Raw genomic sequence first — 18,662 nt, forward strand, 5'->3', positions numbered from 1 at the left:
TCTCTCTCTCTCTCTCTATATATATATATATATATATATATATATATATATATATATATATATATATATATATATATATATATATATATATATATATATATATACACACGCATATGGCCGCACTCCCAAATATATATATATACACACGCATATGGCCGCACTCCCAAAAAAAACAATCAGGACACAGGTCACTTGAAGTATTCTATACTTCAAGTGACCTGTGTCCTGATTGTTTTTTTGGGAGTGCGGCCATATGCGTGTATTTGAGTGATCCCACATCGTGGTTTCTCTGGACCGGCACCCTTACAGATGTACCCTTGACGGTGTTGCTGCTTCGAATCAATTTATATATATATATATATATGTGCAGGGAAGGAGTAAGACCTTGGCGACAAATTGTTGTGAGAAGTAATAAATAGTATATAAAAAAATATAAACATTTTTTTATTATTGTAACAATATGAGACAAATATATAAAATAGACCAGAAGGGGGCGGACTACTACGGTGTCAGGCTTAAAATATTAGGGAGTCAAGGATACATAAAAAATATATATAAAATATATAAGAGGTTCCTATATATAAAAAAGTGGGGGATGGGATATAAAAAGTACAAAATACAATGGATAAAAAGTAGAACAGTAATAGCAGCAAATTCAATAAAGAACGCTTATCTTTTTAAGAAGGTAGGAGGTCAGATACCCGACGCGTTTCGTCTATGTGACTTCTTCAAGGGGTAGGGAGCAACTGAACTCAGGCCGGTTTTTATACCTATATGCCTGTCAGATAATCCGTGACATCACTTCCTGTGATTCACTGGCTTAATTAATGGTGTAAAAAATCAAAAGGAGATATTAGGGATTGTAGGGGCTAAATGAACATATGAGTTTATGCATGAATATGATGTCCAGCTAAACGCTACATATAGAAGGATAAATACGTTTTAAAACACAGTAACAAACGTATATTAGATGAAGTTGCGGCACTTCTGCCACACTTCCTGTGTCCTTATAGTCCGACTGCGCATGTCCGGCTTGTTAGAATTGGTTGCTGAGCGACGACCTCCTTTCTGTATGCGCATGTGCCAGGAGGTCCCGTTCGGAGATGCGAGCGTCTCATCTTCACATCCATAGCTCTAGTGGATGTGTCTGAAGTCGCGAGTGCCGGCGGCCATTTTCTTGTGGTTCACATATAGGAGAACATCGTAATTTGACTGGCGGCCATCTTTTCAGGGGTATTTCTCATCATATGATGCATATATATAATGACAAGAACAAAGAGCATAGTAACTAGAAGTTCCTGGGTTATATTTAACGGCAGAACGAACGGGGATAATTCCCATATTATCACTATGCGCTGATAATGAACAAAATATGAATAATAAGCAGATAGACGTATTTGCAGCATTTGCATATGAAAAAATGATTATAGGTACATTGATTGACACTATAGAACACTCTGTGAAAACGAAGTGCTAGTGCTAGTATAGGTATAAAGTGCTGGTGCTGGTATAGGTATAATAGTGTCAGTCGTTAGTGACACATTTTAGAGGATTATTAAAAGTGACAGGATTAATAGAGTTTAATAAATATACATATAGTGCTAAAAAAGTAATTAGAGTGCTGTGCATTTGATAATTAATTTATTTATATACATACAAAGTACTAAGGTGCTAATTGGGTTAGGGAAAGTGATAAATATGATAAATATTCATAGAACATTGATCCAAAGTTATCCGAGTCACTAATTTTTGCTACAGCACCAGGTTTTCCCAAGGGGTCTCCCATCTTGGTACTAGCCTGGCCCAACACTGCTTAGCTTCCAAGATCGGACGAGATTGGGCGTATCATAGTGTGGTTTGACTGTAGAGTAAAATGACGACAACTGGAGATGTTATTAGTGTTTTTATTATTATTAATGGTGAAAAAGAGTGAGGGTTAGAGAGGATTTTTATATGATAAAATGATAGGAGAACCTTAGAGGAAAGGTGCAATTTCATAATTGTCATTAAAACCCCGGGGATGCATGGTGTCCAACTCGAAAATCCAATACATCTCACGTTGGGATAGTTTGTTCGCCAAATCTCCTCCTCTCGGTCCCAGTTTGACATGTTCAATCGCTTTAAAAGTCAGTCCTTCTGGGTTGGCATTGTGGTGTATTTCAAAATGCTTGTAGATGGCATGGTTGTCGATTTTGTTCTTTATATTTCGGGTGTGTTCTTGGATCCTTAATTTCAAAAGTCTCTTGGTTTTGCCCACGTACTTCAGATGGCATGGGCACTCGAGTAGATATATTACGGAAGATGTGTTGCAGTTCATAAAGTCTTTTATGTGATACTCTTTTGTGTCGTTATAATTGGTAAACCTTTTCCTGGTGGGGTGGACAAATTTACAGATGTTACACTTGCCGCATTTATAGGAGCCAGTACATTTCAATCCGGAATTGCTTTCTGTGCGTGATGATGTGATGAGACTAGGTGCTATTAAATCTTTTAGGTTTTTGGATTTTCTGAAAATAACCTCAGGGTTAGGTGGAAGTAGTTCTTTTAGGATTGGGTCCATAAGAAGTAAATTCCAATGTTTCTTTAAGCTCTGTTTAATAACCTGTTCGTGTTGATTGTATGTGGTGATGAAGGCGATTGTGTCCTTCTTTTCCTCTTTGGTCTTATATTCAAGGAGATCATCTCTATTAACCTGGTTTACTTTCGTGATTGCATTCTGTAGGAGTTGGTCTGGGTACTCTTTTTCTTTGAATCTTTGTTTATACATCTCCAGCTGGGCCTCGCATTCATCATTTTTATTGCAGTTTCTCTTTATACGGTTAAACTGGGAGTATGGGATATTTTCCTTCCATTTACGCAGGTGATTGCTTTTAAAATGTAGGTAGCTGTTGGTATCAACTTTTTTAATGAAATTTTTGGTATTTACTTCGGCGCCTTCGCCCATTAAAACCAAGTCTAAAAATTCAATCTTTGTTTTGTTGATACTAGAGGTGAATTTTAGGTTCATTTGGTTGTCTCCAATGTACTCCAAAAACTTAAAAAACAGCTGCTCATCACCTTCCCAAACTATTAAAATGTCATCGATGTATCTCTTGTAAAATCTGATATTTTCCTTAAAAGCATGGTCTGTATATATGAAACGTTTTTCCCAGCTCCCCATAAAAAGATTTGCAAAACTGGGTGCAAAGATCGTGCCCATTGCTGTGCCACATTTTTGAAGATAAAACTGGTCGAGAAATTTATCCTTGACTCCCTAATATTTTAAGCCTGACACCGTAGTAGTCCGCCCCCTTCTGGTCTATTTTATATATTTGTCTCATATTGTTACAATAATAAAAAATTTTTTATATTTTTTTATATACTATTTATTACTTCTCACAACAATTTGTCGCCAAGGTCTTACTCCTTCCCTGCACATTTTTCTTAAGTATTATACCGGTACTTTTTCATTGTAAGACGGGCTGACACCCTATATAAATAAGGGAATATTGTTGTTTTTGTATATATTTACTTAAGCATAAAGTGGCGCCACTCATCCAAGGCTAACAAACATTTTCTAGGTATATTTTGAGCGGCTGCCTGGTGCTTTTTGGCCCGGCATAGATATCATGCTTAGAGGCAATGATCGCACCAATAAACAAAATGATTGGTGCCAAAAAATCTTTAGTGAAAAAATAGTACCAACTGAACCCACCAACCAAGGAGATTTGGATGATAAGTTTTGGACATTCGAAAGACTTTTGGCCAAAGAAATGAAAACCTGGTGGGACATTAAAGGACTTGAGCAATATATTGCAGTGGACAGAGTGCCAAGAGGTCTTAGAATGACCAAACAACCCACCTTGGGCAACATGGATACAGAGTTCATTGAGAAATGGGACGCAATTTTACACAACTGCTCCATCAATCTCATGAGATTGATAGTAAATGAAAAGAAAAAGTCACTCGCACTACTTGAAGAAGAAATTAAAAGTAAAGAGGCAGCTTTAGAGGCGTTTAAAGATAAAGAGGATTTCAAAGTGAATGAAATAGTACTTAATAAGAAAATAGAAAGAATGGAGGAGGAGGTAATCAAAAACAAGGAGAAAAAATTTCAAAGGGACAAACTTGACTACGAACAAGGCAAAGTCAAGAATTGGAGCCGTTTCACGAATGTACGCTACCAGCAAAGAAATTACCACAAACAACATAACCCAACAACAAGAACTTGGAATCGTAACATTGATAGCAGAAACAACGACTCCCCCAAAACACCGCAGTGGAGAACATTTAACCGCTATACACCGCTACAAAGGCTGAATTCCACAGGAGATGACGGTTTTTTATCCACGGACACAGGAACAAGAATTCGAGAAAATATAAGAATGAACGTGAAGGAAGACGTAAGGATAGCGTCACCTCTAAAAAGACGATTCACAGAAGAAGAGGAAAAAGGGGCGGCAGGAGGGAGAGAGAACAAAAAAAGAACGCTCCAATAAAAACACAACCCAAAGGTATTTTCAACCTTTCTAAACATGAACTAACGGAAGCAGAAACCACCCTTCTAAACAGAGGTCTATCATTCGCCCCAACAGGAGGTATGAACAAATTCGAAACGTACATTGATTTAAACAAATTTATAAGGAAACTAACCCTCAAAAGACATTTTGCAAAAAAAGAGAACGCAACCCTACAAAATTATGAAAACAAGTCTAACTCTGGTTTGAAACCAACATCAAAATATTATCCCATTGAGTCTAAAGGCAACAATATTGGGATTTTTTATGACTTAGTAAAAAAGGATCTATGTGACAGAGATTTTGAACCAATAGTACACAAAAACTTGTCGAATGCGGAAAGAGAAGCCCTTAAACATCTGAAGGAAAATCAAGAAATCATTATAAAACAAGCCGACAAAGGGGGGGGTCTGGTGATTTTAGACCGTGAGGCTTATGTATGTGAGGCGAACAGACTATTGAACGATGAGGCATCTTATACAGCACTCAACCATGATCCGAAGGAAGCTTTTATAGAAGAACTGAGACTTCTACTTCTTCAAGGACTAAGGGAAAAAACTATAACAAAAGACGAGTACCAATACCTCATGAGGTCAAATCCCATTACCCCAATCTTTTATTTCTTACCCAAGATTCATAAATCCCTAGAAAACCCACCAGGACGTCCCATAGTGGCAGGGATTGACTCCTTGACTTCTAATCTGTCGGAGTATGTGGATATCTTTTTACGGAAGTATGTGACAAACCTACCCGCCTATCTAAAGGACACTACCACAGTCTTAAATCTTTTAAAAAATTTTACATGGAAAGATTCATTTTTTTGGGCCACAATAGATGTACAGTCACTGTACACATGTATCGAACACCAATTGGGAATCGAAGCCTGTAAGGAGTTTCTGGAGGAAGATGACGAACTTAATCCACAACACAAGAATTTTATATGCGATCTTATGAAGTTTATTCTAAGCCATAACTATTTTAAATTTCTCGACCAGTTTTATCTTCAAAAATGTGGCACAGCAATGGGCACGATCTTTGCACCCAGTTTTGCAAATCTTTTTATGGGGAGCTGGGAAAAACGTTTCATATATACAGACCATGCTTTTAAGGAAAATATCAGATTTTACAAGAGATACATCGATGACATTTTAATAGTTTGGGAAGGTGATGAGCAGCTGTTTTTTAAGTTTTTGGAGTACATTGGAGACAACCAAATGAACCTAAAATTCACCTCTAGTATCAACAAAACAAAGATTGAATTTTTAGACTTGGTTTTAATGGGCGAAGGCGCCGAAGTAAATACCAAAAATTTCATTAAAAAAGTTGATACCAACAGCTACCTACATTTTAAAAGCAATCACCTGCGTAAATGGAAGGAAAATATCCCATACTCCCAGTTTAACCGTATAAAGAGAAACTGCAATAAAAATGATGAATGCGAGGCCCAGCTGGAGATGTATAAACAAAGATTCAAAGAAAAAGAGTACCCAGACCAACTCCTACAGAATGCAATCACGAAAGTAAACCAGGTTAATAGAGATGATCTCCTTGAATATAAGACCAAAGAGGAAAAGAAGGACACAATCGCCTTCATCACCACATACAATCAACACGAACAGGTTATTAAACAGAGCTTAAAGAAACATTGGAATTTACTTCTTATGGACCCAATCCTAAAAGAACTACTTCCACCTAACCCTGAGGTTATTTTCAGAAAATCCAAAAACCTAAAAGATTTAATAGCACCTAGTCTCATCACATCATCACGCACAGAAAGCAATTCCGGATTGAAATGTACTGGCTCCTATAAATGCGGCAAGTGTAACATCTGTAAATTTGTCCACCCCACCAGGAAAAGGTTTACCAATTATAACGACACAAAAGAGTATCACATAAAAGACTTTATGAACTGCAACACATCTTCCGTAATATATCTACTCGAGTGCCCATGCCATCTGAAGTACGTGGGCAAAACCAAGAGACTTTTGAAATTAAGGATCCAAGAACACACCCGAAATATAAAGAACAAAATCGACAACCATGCCATCTACAAGCATTTTGAAATACACCACAATGCCAACCCAGAAGGACTGACTTTTAAAGCGATTGAACATGTCAAACTGGGACCGAGAGGAGGAGATTTGGCGAACAAACTATCCCAACGTGAGATGTATTGGATTTTCGAGTTGGACACCATGCATCCCCGGGGTTTTAATGACAATTATGAAATTGCACCTTTCCTCTAAGGTTCTCCTATCATTTTATCATATAAAAATCCTCTCTAACCCTCACTCTTTTTCACCATTAATAATAATAAAAACACTAATAACATCTCCAGTTGTCGTCATTTTACTCTACAGTCAAACCACACTATGATACGCCCAATCTCGTCCGATCTTGGAAGCTAAGCAGTGTTGGGCCAGGCTAGTACCAAGATGGGAGACCCCTTGGGAAAACCTGGTGCTGTAGCAAAAATTAGTGACTCGGATAACTTTGGATCAATGTTCTATGAATATTTATCATATTTATCACTTTCCCTAACCCAATTAGCACCTTAGTACTTTGTATGTATATAAATAAATTAATTATCAAATGCACAGCACTCTAATTACTTTTTTAGCACTATATGTATATTTATTAAACTCTATTAATCCTGTCACTTTTAATAATCCTCTAAAATGTGTCACTAACGACTCTGACACTATTATACCTATACCAGCACCAGCACTTTATACCTATACTAGCACTAGCACTTCGTTTTCACAGAGTGTTCTATAGTGTCAATCAATGTACCTATAATCATTTTTTCATATGCAAATGCTGCAAATACGTCTATTTGCTTATTATTCATATTTTGTTCATTATCAGCGCATAGTGATAATATGGGAATTATCCCCGTTCGTTCTGCCGTTAAATATAACCCAGGAACTTCTAGTTACTATGCTCTTTGTTCTTGTCATTATATATATGCATCATATGATGAGAAATACCCCTGAAAAGATGGCCGCCAGTCAAATTACGATGTTCTCCTATATGTGATCCACAAGAAAATGGCCGCCGGCACTCGCGACTTCAGACACATCCACTAGAGCTATGGATGTGAAGATGAGACGCTCGCATCTCCGAACGGGACCTCCTGGCACATGCGCATACAGAAAGGAGGTCGTCGCTCAGCAACCAATTCTAACAAGCCGGACATGCGCAGTCGGACTATAAGGACACAGGAAGTGTGGCGGAAGTGCCGCAACTTCATCTAATATACGTTTGTTACTGTGTTTTAAAACGTATTTATCCTTCTATATGTAGCGTTTAGCTGGACATCATATTCATGCATAAACTCATATGTTCATTTAGCCCCTACAATCCCTAATATCTCCTTTTGATTTTTTACACCATTAATTAAGCCAGTGAATCACAGGAAGTGATGTCACGGATTATCTGACAGGCATATAGGTATAAAAACCGGCCTGAGTTCAGTTGCTCCCTACCCCTTGAAGAAGTCACATAGACGAAACGCGTCGGGTATCTGACCTCCTACCTTCTTAAAAAGATAAGCGTTCTTTATTGAATTTGCTGCTATTACTGTTCTACTTTTTATCCATTGTATTTTGTATTTTGTACTTTTTATATCCCATCCCCCACTTTTTTATATATAGGAACCTCTTATATATTTTATATATATTTTTTATGTATCCTTGACTCCCTAATATTTTAAGCCTGACACCGTAGTAGTCCGCCCCCTTCTGGTCTATTTTATATATTTGTCTCATATTGTTACAATAATAAAAAAATTTTTATATTTTTTTATATACTATTTATTACTTCTCACAACAATTTGTCGCCAAGGTCTTACTCCTTCCCTGCACATTTTTCTTAAGTATTATACCGGTACTTTTTCATTGTAAGACGGGCTGACACCCTATATAAATAAGGGAATATTGTTGTTTTTGTATATATTTACTTAAGCATAAAGTGGCGCCACTCATCCAAGGCTAACATATATATATATATATATATATATATATATATATATATATATATATCGTAGATTTGCGGTGGGGCACTCGTGGCTATTCTCCATAAACTAGACAAGCCAGCTAGTATGCAGCAACGTTTCAATTTATTTATCAAATTTTCGTCAGGTTACAAAGAATAGAGAAAAAAGACATACCTTTATAGCAGCATAGACCAAGGAAGTGAGGCTGAGACACAGAGAGACAAGGGAGCAGCCCACAGGGCGCAGCATGATGATGTCACATGCTGAACAAGTGTGCAGCATGTGGGAAGCTTGGTTGCCATGGATACCGCAATCCAGCTTTCTCAGACACTGTGAGGAAAATTGCACCAAAAATAATTAAAAAGTGACAAGAAAGAACTGCGACTAGAACCAAGAGGCAACAGTATTAAAAAATAGAAATAGAAAAAATGTATGCACCTGCGTCTCAATCTCACTTCATAGGTGATAAAAACAGCAATTAGCCTGAGACAAATAAATGACTAATCAATTAGAAATAGCATATTAAACAGGACAATACATGATACAATAAAAATACACACCAATAAAGCATAATTGCACATAATACAGCGCAATGTGGCAAAAGATATAGTAAAGACACAATCGCAATATTATGAGCTCAGCGGAATACAGCAAAGGAAATTTGCTCGTTTAGACCTTTAGGGGCAATAGTGCCCAAGCGGTGTATCCACCGGGCTTCACATTGTAATAGACGGGTACCACGGTCACCGCCGCGAATATTGGGGGGCACCCAATCAATCATCCGATATCTTAGGCTGTTAAGAGGATGATGATTGTCAACAAAATGCCTGGCGACAGGATGCTCACTACTGCCGGATGCCAATGCCTGACGGATGGTACTCCTGTGCATTGTCATCCTTTCCTTAAATTTCCTAATAGTTTTACCTATGTAGGATAAACTGCATGGACATATAAGTTGGTAAACAACGTATGAAGAGTTACAAGTGAGGTTGTGACGGATTTTAAATGTGTGGCCGGTATGGGGGTGACTAAAAGAATCACCTGGTAAAAGGAATTGACAGGTGGTGCATGCGCACCTAAAACAACCTTTTTTCTTTTGAACACCCAACCATGTCACAGTGGGTGGTTCTGGATTGATGGATGTATTGGTTTTAACCAAAATATCCTTGAGACTACGTCCCTTGGAGTAGCACGGCATAACCCGGTGCTCACCGAGGGGTAAAGTCGTGTCGCTTTTAATTAGAGACCAGTTATTTTTAACCAAAGCAGTGGTTTCATTAGAGACAACATTATATCTGTTAACCCACGGCATAATCTTGGCCATGCTGGTATCTTTACTTTTGTGTCTGAGGAGTGACTCGCGGTCTAATTGTAACACCTTACGTTTGCAGGCGACAAGCTCATGATGTTTAAAGCCACGTTTCAAAAAATTTTTAATGAGTGCATCAAGTTGCTGCTCACAATCAGCTCTATCGCTATTGATGCGGTAGTAGCGTAACCTTTGGGAGTAAGGCAAAGATGAAACAAGACTGCGGGGATGACAACTGGATGGGGACAGCAGAGTGTTACGGTCCGTGCTTTTGGTATAAACACTGGTAGTGATAATACCCGCTTTGAGGGAAACTTTGACGTCCAGAAAGTGGACCTCACTACTGGATGTTTCAAATGTAAATTTGATGGCATTATTAGTGTCATTGTGTTTAACAATGACATCATGAAGCAGGTTAACATCACCGTGCCAGATGGCAAACAGGTCATCTATATATCTCTTAAAAATAATAAAATGATCAACAATGCATGGGTCAGAAAGAAAAATGTCAAACTCAACAGAAAACATGAAAATATTAGCATATGAAGGAGCCACAGAACTGCCCATAGCGCAGCCCCGTAGCTGTAAATAAAAAGTATTATTGTAAATAAAAAAATTATTATACAAAATCAAATCCATGAGCTCAATAAGAAAATCAATTTTAATGGAATCAAAATCACTGTGGGTATTGAGGAATCGTCTCAAAGCAGCCAGACCCAGGGCGTGGGGAATCATGGTGTAGAGATTTACCACATCGATGGTGGCCAAATGACAATTGTCTACTAGTCTGGGAAGCTGATGAAGATTTTGTAAAAAAGTGGTGGTGTCCAACAAGAAGGTAGGTTGAGATTTAATAAGCGGTTGTAGTAGATCATCCAAATAAGTTGCAGTAGGTTGCAGCAGCGACCCGCATGCCGACACAATAGGGCGACCCGGAGGAGGGGACAAGCCCTTGTGAATTTTCGGAAGTGTGTATAAACAAGGAGTGATTGGAAAATCTGGAACCAGGACAGCTTGAATATCTTGAGTAATAATTTTAGCATCTACTCCCATTTGTAAGATGTTGGTCAATTTCTGTCGACATTGAGCAGTGGGGTTGACTGTCAACTGGCGATAGGTGTCAACATCAGAAAGTTGTTTCATTATTTCGGCATGATAGTCAGAGAGATCTTGCAGGACTATCGCCCCGCCTTTATCGGCTTGTCGAATAACAAGATTTTTATTTTCACTCAGATTTTTTAAGGCCAAACGCTCCGCTGGCATAAGATTAGGGTGGACAGACGAGGAGTGCTCGACAATGGCAGGAAGTCCTGTATCGAGCATCCTAGCAAAGGATTTAATGCTGGCATTATTTGAATATGGCTCGAAAGAGGAGGCAGGAGCAAACTGTTTCAAAACTGTAGGTAGGGGTGGTTTGACAGTTTTATTGGACGGGGGTTGATTGGCAAAGAACTCTTGTAATTTGATTTTTCTAATGAGTTCATGTTTCTCAATTTGCCACTGTAAATCACTGAAAGGCACAGAGGGCACGAAGGAGAGTCCATGATTCAAGAGTTTCAACTCACTTTTAGATAAGTCATGGGACGACAGATTGAAGATTATATTCTCGTGTTCGTTGGTGGGCGACCCGGACGGCCACCCCCTCTTCCACTGTTGCCCTCTTCGAGTGTAGCGCCTCTTACGTGGGACTTGGGGCCGCCTCGACCCCTCTGGGGGAGTCCACCTAAAGGGCCTGCTTTGGCACCTCTGGGTTTGCGTTGGTCAGCCTCGCTGTTAGAGCTGGTATTATCGGCCGATGTTTCTGTATCGAATTGATCGATAGTTCTTTGTGGGCGCCGTTTATTGCGGCGAAAGAAAGGTTTTTTAGAATCTTCTCCCGAATTGCCTGCCAACCATCTGTAGACAGTGTGTCTGTCGTAGTCAGTTTGCACCTTTAATAATTTTTCTTTTTTAAAGAGGATAAGCTCTCTTTTGTATGATGACAATTGGCTCTTGAGCCGTTCCATCCAATCCGTCTCTTTTTCTGCCACTAAAGTGGCCAAGTGCACGGTTTCAAATTTGGAGATTTTATCTTTGATCACAGCAAGTTCCTTGGATGATTGCTCCACCACAAGGACCATAAGATCAAAGGAGCACTTGTTAAGGGTCCCAATCCAGCGCTTACAGAACTGGGGATCGTAGCGCCCGATGGTCGGGCAGTTCCTGACGCGGAAACCACGGGGGATCATTTTTGACTTATAATAGTCACTTAAAGAGAGGGCATGAAGATGGAAATCGATCTCCTTCTTTTTTAAACGTAAGAGGTCTCTGTAGATAATGTCAGTTGCCAGGGATTCCTCTTCATCATTAATGCCACCTTTGAGAATAATAGCTTGAATCTCAACCTCAGAGAGGGAGTGGATGTCACCAATGGGAAAATTAAATTGTCCAATACTATCTTCATCTGCCATATTGGATGGTCTGTATGGTACAATGAGCCAGATTGGTGCAATGTGTGACACAGCACACAGTTGTAAGTTGCAATATAGGTTCTGAGATAGACAGTCCTGGTGAACAAAAGCACCACAAAGGGAAAAGGGCAAAGCACAGGGGGATCCCAAACAAACGGTGTACAGGTACCTCGCTGATCCACAGCAGCAACAGATAAATGAAGGGTGCCTCAACTTGCAGACTCCTTGTGGCTGGGGAGAGATGCAAAGTATATCCAACTCGGGTTTGGCACTCACTATAACCAAATGCAGCAGCGCCGGTGCCAGCACATAGAAAAATATAGTAGATTTGCGGTGGGGCACTCGTGGCTATTCTCCATAAACTAGACAAGCCAGCTAGTATGCAGCAACGTTTCAATTTATTTATCAAATTTTCGTCAGGTTACAAAGAATAGAGAAAAAAGACATACCTTTATAGCAGCATAGACCAAGGAAGTGAGGCTGAGACACAGAGAGACAAGGGAGCAGCCCACAGGGCGCAGCATGATGATGTCACATGCTGAACAAGTGTGCAGCATGTGGGAAGCTTGGTTGCCATGGATACCGCAATCCAGCTTTCTCAGACACTGTGAGGAAAATTGCACCAAAAATAATTAAAAAGTGACAAGAAAGAACTGCGACTAGAACCAAGAGGCAACAGTATTAAAAAATAGAAATAGAAAAAATGTATGCACCTGCGTCTCAATCTCACTTCATAGGTGATAAAAACAGCAATTAGCCTGAGACAAATAAATGACTAATCAATTAGAAATAGCATATTAAACAGGACAATACATGATACAATAAAAATACACACCAATAAAGCATAATTGCACATAATACAGCGCAATGTGGCAAAAGATATATATTGCAACTTACAACTGTGTGCTGTGTCACACATTGCACCAATCTGGCTCATTGTACCATACAGACCATCCAATATGGCAGATGAAGATAGTATTGGACAATTTAATTTTCCCATTGGTGACATCCACTCCCTCTCTGAGGTTGAGATTCAAGCTATTATTCTCAAAGGTGGCATTAATGATGAAGAGGAATCCCTGGCAACTGACATTATCTACAGAGACCTCTTACGTTTAAAAAAGAAGGAGATCGATTTCCATCTTCATGCCCTCTCTTTAAGTGACTATTATAAGTCAAAAATGATCCCCCGTGGTTTCCGCGTCAGGAACTGCCCGACCATCGGGCGCTACGATCCCCAGTTCTGTAAGCGCTGGATTGGGACCCTTAACAAGTGCTCCTTTGATCTTATGGTCCTTGTGGTGGAGCAATCATCCAAGGAACTTGCTGTGATCAAAGATAAAATCTCCAAATTTGAAACCGTGCACTTGGCCACTTTAGTGGCAGAAAAAGAGACGGATTGGATGGAACGGCTCAAGAGCCAATTGTCATCATACAAAAGAGAGCTTATCCTCTTTAAAAAAGAAAAATTATTAAAGGTGCAAACTGACTACGACAGACACACTGTCTACAGATGGTTGGCAGGCAATTCGGGAGAAGATTCTAAAAAACCTTTCTTTCGCCGCAATAAACGGCGCCCACAAAGAACTATCGATCAATTCGATACAGAAACATCGGCCGATAATACCAGCTCTAACAGCGAGGCTGACCAACGCAAACCCAGAGGTGCCAAAGCAGGCCCTTTAGGTGGACTCCCCCAGAGGGGTCGAGGCGGCCCCAAGTCCCACGTAAGAGGCGCTACACTCGAAGAGGGCAACAGTGGAAGAGGGGGTGGCCGTCCGGGTCGCCCACCAACGAACACGAGAATATAATCTTCAATCTGTCGTCCCATGACTTATCTAAAAGTGAGTTGAAACTCTTGAATCATGGACTCTCCTTCGTGCCCTCTGTGCCTTTCAGTGATTTACAGTGGCAAATTGAGAAACATGAACTCATTAGAAAAATCAAATTACAAGAGTTCTTTGCCAATCAACCCCCGTCCAATAAAACTGTCAAACCACCCCTACCTACAGTTTTGAAACAGTTTGCTCCTGCCTCCTCTTTCGAGCCATATTCAAATAATGCCAGCATTAAATCCTTTGCTAGGATGCTCGATACAGGACTTCCTGCCATTGTCGAGCACTCCTCGTCTGTCCACCCTAATCTTATGCCAGCGGAGCGTTTGGCCTTAAAAAATCTGAGTGAAAATAAAAATCTTGTTATTCGACAAGCCGATAAAGGCGGGGCGATAGTCCTGCAAGATCTCTCTGACTATCATGCCGAAATAATGAAACAACTTTCTGATGTTGACACCTATCGCCAGTTGACAGTCAACCCCACTGCTCAATGTCGACAGAAATTGACCAACATCTTACAAATGGGAGTAGATGCTAAAATTATTACTCAAGATATTCAAGCTGTCCTGGTTCCAGATTTTCCAATCACTCCTTGTTTATACACACTTCCGAAAATTCACAAGGGCTTGTCCCCTCCTCCGGGTCGCCCTATTGTGTCGGCATGCGGGTCGCTGCTGCAACCTACTGCAACTTATTTGGATGATCTACTACAACCGCTTATTAAATCTCAACCTACCTTCTTGTTGGACACCACCACTTTTTTACAAAATCTTCATCAGCTTCCCAGACTAGTAGACAATTGTCATTTGGCCACCATCGATGTGGTAAATCTCTACACCATGATTCCCCACGCCCTGGGTCTGGCTGCTTTGAGACGATTCCTCAATACCCACAGTGATTTTGATTCCATTAAAATTGATTTTCTTATTGAGCTCATGGATTTGATTTTGTATAATAATTTTTTTATTTACAATAATACTTTTTATTTACAGCTACGGGGCTGCGCTATGGGCAGTTCTGTGGCTCCTTCATATGCTAATATTTTCATGTTTTCTGTTGAGTTTGACATTTTTCTTTCTGACCCATGCATTGTTGATCATTTTATTATTTTTAAGAGATATATAGATGACCTGTTTGCCATCTGGCACGGTGATGTTAACCTGCTTCATGATGTCATTGTTAAACACAATGACACTAATAATGCCATCAAATTTACATTTGAAACATCCAGTAGTGAGGTCCACTTTCTGGACGTCAAAGTTTCCCTCAAAGCGGGTATTATCACTACCAGTGTTTATACCAAAAGCACGGACCGTAACACTCTGCTGTCCCCATCCAGTTGTCATCCCCGCAGTCTTGTTTCATCTTTGCCTTACTCCCAAATGTTACGCTACTACCGCATCAATAGCGATAGAGCTGATTGTGAGCAGCAACTTGATGCACTCATTAAAAATTTTTTGAAACGTGGCTTTAAACATCATGAGCTTGTCGCCTGCAAACGTAAGGTGTTACAATTAGACCGCGAGTCACTCCTCAGACACAAAAGTAAAGATACCAGCATGGCCAAGATTATGCCGTGGGTTAACAGATATAATGTTGTCTCTAATGAAACCACTGCTTTGGTTAAAAATAACTGGTCTCTAATTAAAAGCGACACGACTTTACCCCTCGGTGAGCACCGGGTTATGCCGTGCTACTCCAAGGGACGTAGTCTCAAGGATATTTTGGTTAAAACCAATACATCCATCAATCCAGAACCACCCACTGTGACATGGTTGGGTGTTCAAAAGAAAAAAGGTTGTTTTAGGTGCGCATGCACCACCTGTCAATTCCTTTTACCAGGTGATTCTTTTAGTCACCCCCATACCGGCCACACATTTAAAATCCGTCACAACCTCACTTGTAACTCTTCATACGTTGTTTACCAACTTATATGTCCATGCAGTTTATCCTACATAGGTAAAACTATTAGGAAATTTAAGGAAAGGATGACAATGCACAGGAGTACCATCCGTCAGGCATTGGCATCCGGCAGTAGTGAGCATCCTGTCGCCAGGCATTTTGTTGACAATCATCATCCTCTTAACAGCCTAAGATATCGGATGATTGATTGGGTGCCCCCCAATATTCGCGGCGGTGACCGTGGTACCCGTCTATTACAATGTGAAGCCCGGTGGATACACCGCTTGGGCACTATTGCCCCTAAAGGTCTAAACGAGCAAATTTCCTTTGCTGTATTCCGCTGAGCTCATAATATTGCGATTGTGTCTTTACTATATCTTTTGCCACATTGCGCTGTATTATGTGCAATTATGCTTTATTGGTGTGTATTTTTATTGTATCATGTATTGTCCTGTTTAATATGCTATTTCTAATTGATTAGTCATTTATTTGTCTCAGGCTAATTGCTGTTTTTATCACCTATGAAGTGAGATTGAGACGCAGGTGCATACATTTTTTCTATTTCTATTTTTTAATACTGTTGCCTCTTGGTTCTAGTCGCAGTTCTTTCTTGTCACTTTTTAATTATTTTTGGTGCAATTTTCCTCACAGTGTCTGAGAAAGCTGGATTGCGGTATCCATGGCAACCAAGCTTCCCACATGCTGCACACTTGTTCAGCATGTGACATCATCATGCTGCGCCCTGTGGGCTGCTCCCTTGTCTCTCTGTGTCTCAGCCTCACTTCCTTGGTCTATGCTGCTATAAAGGTATGTCTTTTTTCTCTATTCTTTGTAACCTGACGAAAATTTGATAAATAAATTGAAACGTTGCTGCATACTAGCTGGCTTGTCTAGTTTATGGAGAATAGCCACGAGTGCCCCACCGCAAATCTACTATATTTTTCTATGTGCTGGCACCGGCGCTGCTGCATTTGGTTATAGTGAGTGCCAAACCCGAGTTGGATATATATATATATCTATATATATAATTAGGGGCCAATATAAGGAACTGTCAAACACCCTTTTTTCTGCTAGAAAGGAATCTAGGACGCGAGGGCTTCCCAGCCACGAGAGACACGGATGCACGTGTATTCCAGTCTGATGGAGTCCCTCTCCGACAGCGCTTGCCAGCGGGACGTGTTGGTGAGTGCTGGGCAAAGAAGAGATGGGCTCCATCTGTATATAGACTAATGGGCCCCATACATCATCCTCCGTTCTGGAGATGATTGCCACAATTAATCTTTAATGTGTGGGTTCCCCCTTTTGGCAATCCCAATCAAAAATTAATAGGGATCGCCAATCGATTGCTGAATCAGATTTTTAAACAGGTCTAAAAATCTGGTTTTATTGGAGTTTCATTTTTGTATGTGTTGGCATTCTAATAGGAAAAATATGCCGATCACTGAAACCAATTTGTAATGTGTGGGCAAGTCGAATAAATTGAAGAAACCATTTATCTTGGGGAAAAAATCACTGGATCTTAGAAGCAGTTAATTGTGATTGCTGATGTATGGGGCCATAACAGTCATCTAGAAAGTAGTGACCTCTGGGCAACCCCACATGCAGTGTAGCAGGTCCGCAGCTGGCTTTGCGCATTTAAAACAATTTGCGTCAGTTTCCGTACCCATTAATATCCTACGCTTTGGGGGAATAGTAGGTGCGATATAGTAATGTATACTGCATCTACATAAAAGAGGCTGACTTACTGTTCAGCTGGGAAAAGACAGACGTGCGGGTAAGAGTACAGTGGTCAAATCTGTAGATCATTTTGCTAGTCCTGTAGTCAAGTTATCCAATTTCTGCTGTCATTTACGGTGAATATATAGTAAAGAAGACATGGCTTATCATAAGCATGTCTGACTATCACATCAATGCCTGTTGCAATATCTGTTACTGACAATTTTCTAAAAATACTTGAGACGGAACTCCGTAATTGAAAATATATGAATGTAGTTATAGAAACTTCAGTGTAGTTGTCACATAATTGCTGGTAGGATAATAAGGTTGTACAGTACAATCCTTATCCATGAAGTCAAATAAGTCGCAAACCTACTCCATCTCAAAGCTTAGTTAACATTAAATTCTGCAATGTTGAGGTGTGGGTTGAAGTATTATAATATAGTGACTGAAATAATTTGTTGTGTGAAGAAAGACCTAATCTGGAGCTAGGAAATTGCCAAGCAGCACAAGTTGTTCAATAAAAGATTACCCAATATATTAGGCAGGTAGTTTGATGGTCTCCTATGCAGTAACTTGACAAAGTTATGTCAGGACAAAAGGCCTGTTCTATAGCAAAATGTACATGATTATCAGTCATATGTTTCCAATCTACATATCTACTATATCTAACATATATAACTTCTAATACAGGGTAAGTTGATACCACCCAAAGTAACTGGTTGGGTCAACATAAACATAGATATTCTGTTTTTTTCCAGCCCATATTAATGTGCTAATAGCTTTATTTAAAATGTGCAAATCCGAGACCTTAATTAAAAGGGGTAACATTTGCATAGCATATACAGTAATATACGGGGGAGGGGAAGGGGGAGGGTAGAGTAGAAATCTTTTAACATTTTTGACATTAAGGCAGGATAAATACCAATGTATAGGTCAGCTCGATTCACTGGGATA

General features: G+C 39.7%; 1 protein-coding gene and 2 pseudogenes across 1 annotated transcript in view; 2 read left to right on the forward strand and 1 right to left on the reverse strand.

The window, feature by feature from the left end:
- PGAP1 (post-GPI attachment to proteins inositol deacylase 1) overlaps nucleotides 1-18,662 on the forward strand; it is a 466,817-nt gene that overhangs the window by 49,934 nt on the left and 398,221 nt on the right. The gene's annotated exons all lie outside the window — the stretch shown is intronic.
- Nucleotides 1,750-1,869, reverse strand: LOC146025045 (5S ribosomal RNA; annotated as a pseudogene).
- LOC146025046 (5S ribosomal RNA) lies at nucleotides 6,849-6,968 on the forward strand (annotated as a pseudogene).

The sequence above is a fragment of the Crinia signifera genome, chromosome 7 (genome assembly GCF_055691185.1).
Source record: "Crinia signifera chromosome 7, ASM5569118v1, whole genome shotgun sequence".
Taxonomy (NCBI): domain Eukaryota; kingdom Metazoa; phylum Chordata; class Amphibia; order Anura; family Myobatrachidae; genus Crinia; species Crinia signifera.